Source organism: Hyaena hyaena, unplaced genomic scaffold (assembly GCF_003009895.1).
Source record: "Hyaena hyaena isolate Hyena2069 unplaced genomic scaffold, ASM300989v1 scaffold_26, whole genome shotgun sequence".
NCBI lineage: Eukaryota > Metazoa > Chordata > Mammalia > Carnivora > Hyaenidae > Hyaena > Hyaena hyaena.
Window position 1 is genome coordinate 6,224,941 of NW_024080658.1, and position 7,014 is coordinate 6,231,954.

Genomic DNA, 7,014 nt, shown 5'->3' on the forward strand with positions numbered 1-7,014 from the left:
TGTATTCTTGTATTTTTACATGTATGGTAGATAGCAGAGGATATAATTTTTTTTTTAAAGATTTTTATTTATTTCTAGGAGAGAGAGAGAAAGACAGCGTGAGCAGGGGAGGGTCAGAGGGAGAGGGAGTCACAGACTGAAACAGGCTCCAGGCTCTGAGCTGGCAGTCAGCACAGAGCCCGACGCGGGTCTCCAACCCACGAACCGCGATATCATGACCTAAGCGAAAGTCGGACGCTTAACCGACTAAGCCACCCAGGCGCCCCTCAGATAACCATTTTAATATATTATCATGAGGAAAATTAATGGGAGGTTAACTGGTTTGCCCTGAAGTCATATATCTGTGACCAAGCCAAGGATTAGGGGATGAATTCTAAATTCTTGTACTACTTTCTTGTGACTACAACATTCTGCTTTTTCTCAGCCACCACCAGCACCACCTCCTCTTTCTAGGGGAAGGAACTTCCCAAAGTATGTTAGAAAAACACATTTCATAATACGATATTTGGTTCTTGCTCCTCTGCAGCATTGTGTCTTTTGTTTGAATTCTAGGTCAAGATAGAATTGTTAAAGGGTCTATTTAACCCCGAATCAGAAGGAATCGATAGTAAAGTTGCTGTACATTTTGAGGGCATTAAATACCAACAGCATATATTTCTTTTAGGCTTTTCTAAGAAGCAGAAATCACAGTAAAATTGACAATTGCAATTTCCCAGCCAAGTTAAATTGCAAAGCCATGATGTTTTCAAAATTAAAAAAAAATACATTCTTAGTTTTCAGAAGCAAATTGTCACAACTCAGATCGTGAGTGGGCAAAATATGCAACAAAAGTTGCTTATGAACAAAAGGTATGAAATTGCTTTTTGAAAACAGTAAAGCAGATCCAACTTTTATACATGCTGAACCTTAGCCGCTCGTTAGGGAAATGCTTTATAGCAAAGTAGTTTGTACCAATTTTCTGATAATAAAGAGACTTGTCCTAATAAATTTGATTGAAAAAAAAAAAGTCTTCCATTTCCTTTCAATTTTTGTCGAAGTTGAGTAATGGTAATAGCAAATGGCATAAGTAATGATAGGAAGGATTGACTCAGGAGTAAAATCAATCTCTGGGGAGAAATGCTTTTTAGGGAACATAAAGATTGTTTCCTTGGCCTGTGCTTTCCTGGCTTTCACTTCACAGTGCCATGAGTTTGTCCCTCATATTTTATTCCTTTACAACAATGTGTGTGTCCTGCAAAATGGGAGATCCTCTCATGGGGGGATTCCTTCAGCCATCTGCTTTCCCACTATTAATTCTGATTTGTCTCCATATAGGAAACAAATGCACTGGTCAAAAACTTTCCCTCTAACAAGCAGAGTTAGAAATGAACATTTGAGGAAGTATTTCACAGTGGATATGTTTTTGCATGAAGAAAATGTTATCCAATGTTAAGGATGTTGTCGAATGTTTGAGATACAGTGTCAAACCCATTTTCCAAGGTAACAATTCTTCAAAAGATGAGTAAAGAAAATGGCATATTTAGCCAATAAATTGAAGGGCTGAACAAAATTCTGTTTATGGTTGTAACTAGCTATTAGCAAATAGCTTAATTAAAGAAGCATGTGTGAAGATGCTTTTTGAGAAGATTTTCCTAAATGGTTATAGAGCATTGGTTCCGTGAATGAGCTTTGAAGTCAAACAGAATGAAATTTGTGTTGCAGCTTAACCACCTCCTAGTTTTACTACTTGATCAAATTAATAAGTTTTATTTTCCTGAACTTACTTTTGAGCCCTTTCAAATAAAAAATTGAGGGGTTCCTAATGCAGAATTTTTGTTAAAAAACCCCTGTGTCTTAACTTTCTGTCTTGGTTTATTTTTAGACACCCTGACCAGAACATGATGTAAGAGATGAGGAAGATATAGAGAGGATTTTTTCTTCCTGAAATGGGATGTAAGAAATTAATAGCAGGTGCTCTGGCATATGAACAAACGGCCCCTGGGGGCCCAGTGTGAAACAGCCTTTTTCCAAAAAGACTAACTTACCCGTTATTGAATTCCTCCTAGGCAGTTAACAAATTTTCACTCCACAGGTTTGCTCTTATTTGTGTAGCTGTTATTTTCTTATCTATTTTTAATTTATCTTCTTATGATAAAATTGACAGAATTGAGCACTCTCTTGCTCAGTAGTAGCTCCTGGAGAGAAGCAAAAAGCTTTCTGCAGCCCTAGCTATCAAATGCTCTCCCACCACATTGCTTATTACTAGATAAAAGTTGGCAGGTTATCTCTCTCTAACACAACACCGAGGACCACTGAGTATCCTTATTCCCTTCCCATTCTTGTTCTATGACCATACAAAGTGCATCTTTTCTAAGTGGAAATATTGAAGTATATATGAACATCCTCTAGTCTTTTTGCAAGTAGTCAGCTTCATAACTCTATGTGCAACTTAAAAGCATATTTATCAGATGTTATTTATAAATGCAGCACTCATGAAACTTCATGAGGAATTATTACACAGGCTATATAACATGTTGAAACATATTATTAGCATTCCTGTGAGGTTTCTCAATAGAGAAATTGAATTATATATCCTCCAATGCCTTAACTGCTGCTTTTAGTGGTGTTGCCAGAATCTTGGAGAAAAATAAACATAATATTTCAATTATTATCATTAATGTTTAAAACTGGTAAAGTCGCAATGCACTTTAATCTAGCAAGTGAAATGTTGCTAATCACCATGGCTTACTGATCTTTTCAGAGATTTTAGAGTAGGAGCAAAGTGTGACACAGTTTTCTTTTTTTTCTTCTTTTTTTTTAATGTTTTATTTATTTCTAGGAGAGAGAGAGAGAGAGAGAGAGACAGCGTGAGCAGGGGAGGGTCAGAGAGAGAGGGAGTCACAGACTGAAACAGGCTCCAGGCTCCGAGCTGGCAGTCAGCACAGAGCCCGACGCGGGGCTCGACCCCACAAACCGCGAGATCATGACCTAAGCGAAAGTCGGACGCCTAACCGACTAAGCCACCCAGGTGCCCCGACACAGTTTTCAATATTTAAATTGAATCATACTTCAAGCACAACAGCAATTCCAAATAGAAGCAACATATGAATTTGGGGAGGAGCTTAAGTCTCAACAATTTTATTTGTCTAATAAGCCCAGTAAGCTATTCAGTTCTTTGCCTCTAGGAACTCAGGCACTGTCATTACCAAAAGAAAAAAAAAAAAAAAAAGAGGGGGACGCTTCGGTGACTTAGTTGGTTAAGCATCCAACTTAGGCTCAGGTCATGATCTCACAGTTCCTGAGTTTGAGCCTGCCTCAGGCTCTGTGCTGACAGTGTAGATCCTGGAGCCTGCTTCAGATTCTGTGTCTCCTTCTCTCTCTGTACCACATCCCCCACTCCTCTGTTTCTCTCTCTCCCTCTTTCTCAAAAATAAATAAACATTAAAAAAAAAAAAAAAAAAGCAGGATGCCTGGGTGACTCAGTTGAGCGACCAACTCTTGCTTTTAGCTCATGTCATGATCCCAGGGCAGTGGGATCAAGCCCCGCCTCTAGCCCTATGTTGGGCTCTGAGCTGAGCCTGGAACCTGCTTGGGATTCTCTCTCTCTCTCTCTCTCTCTCTCTCTCTCTCTGTCTCTCCCTCTTCCCCTCTCCCTCCCTCACACTCTTTCTCCCTTTCTAAAAAAAAAAAAAAAAATGAGAGTTTGCTTTTATGGGTCTGTTTAATAGACTGGAATTTTTAAACCATTTCGGTGTTTCTTCATTTTGCTGTGTGTATTCATTATGAACAAAATATGTATGAATGATAATGATACTTTCAGGAATTGAGAAAATTAAATTGAAATATTGTTTTTAAAACATTATTTTGATAAAATATGGCTAGTGATTCATTTTAATTTAGATGTCCGTATGGCAGGAAGGACTTCAGTATAGGGAGCTTAATTTTAATAAGAGGGAATTAATAATGCTGTTAGGACACCTCTCTTTAGATGGTTAGTTTTATAACTTACCTCTATGATATTTTAATCTGTAAATTTTCTATGTTGTAAAATATGTTAAATAATGTGTTTCTCTTATTATTCTTTTATTAATTTAATCAAAAGGTGTTTTTAAAGCAGTTCTTGTCTGTAAACTTTTTTTTAGTCCATAGCAATATTAAAACAGTAATTAAAATTAAATATTTAGAAACTATTATAGAAATTTCACAAAGTAATTTTATGTTTACTGAATCTAAAGAAATCTAGACTTGTATTTTGTATATCTTAGTCATTATTATTTTCCTAGCAGCTCACTTTGTTAAATTTTATTAAAGTGTTTTTCCATGATAGATTGATGAGAGTGGACATAAACTAGACCCACAAACATTTTAAGAAATTCTGTTCCAGATCTTTGAAAGTTGAACCAAAATAGGCTTAATTTCATTATCTTTTGCTCTGCTTGCTCTTCTTATGTTGGAAGAGAACAACTTAACATGGCGAGTTGCTCAGAAAGGTAACATGATCCCAGCCTGCAAGCAGGTTACAACCAGAATGAGATTAAAAAGCCCAGGTCCTGTAGCAGGACAATAAGCAGTTTCCAGATTTCAAGCCCTTGGATCACCCTCAGGCAACAACAAAAAGTGAATTTCTGTAATGCTCATAGCTGCTTGTAGATGTCCCTGCTCAGACTGCAGAATTCATGTTCAAAGTGAAATGCAAAACTGACAAATGCAGTAAGAACCTAAGGCAGCTGCAGAAGCAAAGAGAGACCTCTCAAAGCTCAGGCCTTTTTTTTTTTTTTTACACCCTTGATTGTTGATGCTGATACAATGTTCCTTGTATCCCTCTGGACTTTACCACATAGACTTTCCTTCAGGCAACTGATCTGGGGAAAACCATAAGGAAAGTACTTTATCAGTTGGCTTTGGTAGAGGAGAGTCAGAGTCATTCTTCTAATTTACTGAAGAAAACTTCTAAGAATCAGTGATAACTGCATCTTTCGGGACTGAGTTTCCCTAGCCACCTTAAGAAGACTGAAGAATATTAGTGGTCAGCAAATAAACAAAGACATGTCAAGAGCTAGGGGGCAGATACATGGGAGGAGTGGTGGTCAAAGGGGCCCAACCTGCAAAATCTTCACAGAATAAAATTGTTACAAAGCCTTTTACTTAGCTTCTGTTTTCAGTCTCACTTCTCCTTCAATATATTTACCAAAACACTGCTACTCATTTCACATTTAAAATCTAACCCAGTTATATGTGACCCCTTTCAATGACTATACCTTTTAGAATGAAAGCCTCTTTGAATTGAAACACAAGCTCATCAGGTTCCTGCCAATCCCTCTCCCGGTAAACCCCCTTCCCCACCTGTCCTTACCTTTCCTTCCATTTCTCACTATTTGCACACATTTGCATTGAACTTTCAGCTCCAAAATAAACCATGCCTTCTTAATGGCTGGGTCTTAGTAGCTTACCAGTATTTTTCCCCCCATGGGTATGTCCATTGTGCGTAGGCTGTGCTCTTGCTTCCTGTGCTCTACATTCTGGGATCTAAGCTAAAGGAATGGCTTTTCTCTAGGACATTTTGGGTCCCGTGACAGAAAAATAAAAGAAAAAGTTGTGATTGCAGTGGCTTGTAAAACTTCTGCTTGTCACTTTCATCTACATTTTATTGCAACAACAAATCACATAGCCAAGGTTATTGGGTGAAGCAGGGGTCTCGGGAAAGGTCCAGTTGAGGAGACAAAGGTGATTTTTAAACAATATTATATTCTGTCATATCAACCTTTAAGATTTAATGTTCTACCATAACACTGTCTACTGCCACTATCATACCCGATGACTCTGTAATCAAAACATCTGTCTCTGTTTCTTTACTATTAGCTTGGAGATAATTACAAATCTGTACTGTGTATTTCAAAAACTGGCATATATTTGGCACTCAAAATATTTGTACATGGAAAGAGAGAAGGAAGGAAGGAAGGAAGGAAGGAAGGAAGGAAGGAAGGAAGGAAGGAAGGAAGGAAGGAAGGAAAATGAGTTAGGAGTATAAATAGTTGTTAATATTCTTGTAGCATTGAGTCCATTTAATGAAAAAGAAAACCTTGCACAAATCAATAGTTTATTAATTTTTTGGAATATCAGAACATATAATGTCTGAAAATATATATTTGATTTAAATGGTGGAATTATGATGTTCTCATTGTGTAATTTATAAGAGGCTCAACCCCTTTGAGGACTAACAGATTCTTTTATCTGTTATTTTTCCTTTTCTTTTTTCTCTTTCTCTCCTTTCTTGTTCTCCTTATAAGGAGATTATGCCTGTGAGGGCCTCCATAAGCTATTTGAATCATTTCCAGCTTCCTCAGTTTGTCAGCAATCTCCTGTCCTATGATGCCTCCCCTTAACTTGGACCTGATGGTTATCAGTTTCATTGTTAATTGATCCCTTATGATATTACTCAAAACAGTCTTTCCAATATTTCACTACATGGAACTTTCTATCTCAAATATGACAATTAGCAGAAAATACCGCCTCTTACTTTCTGAAATTCTGTGGCCATTCCAATGAATTTCTTCATTTTTTTCCTCCTCTTTTCTGAACTTGAAATTGCTTATTATGTCCAGGCTTTCTCTTTCTTCTGTTTCAAAGACACATCTTTTTGCTTGAAAACTTCCTTCTCCACCAGGTCAATTGAGGAAACAATTCTTCCTGTGCAGCTTCCTGTCCCCCATCATTCTATTTTCTATCGTTAAAGTTAATGTAATCTTTTTTTTTCTTTGATTTAGAAACACACACACACACACACACACACACACACACACTTCTCCATTTAAATAACAAGCAAAACACGCTCTTTCAAACTGTGCATCCTTCAAAACTAAACCTTTTTTTAATCTAATATATTGTGAAAGCAAAATGTATGTGACCCTCTTCCAACTGAACTATCCACTTCTTTATTTGGTTCTTCTGTCAACAACTGGGTAATTTTTTTTTTCTATTTCTTAAGCATACTAACCAAATCCTCAGACTTATTAATAATTAAGTGGTTTTACTTCA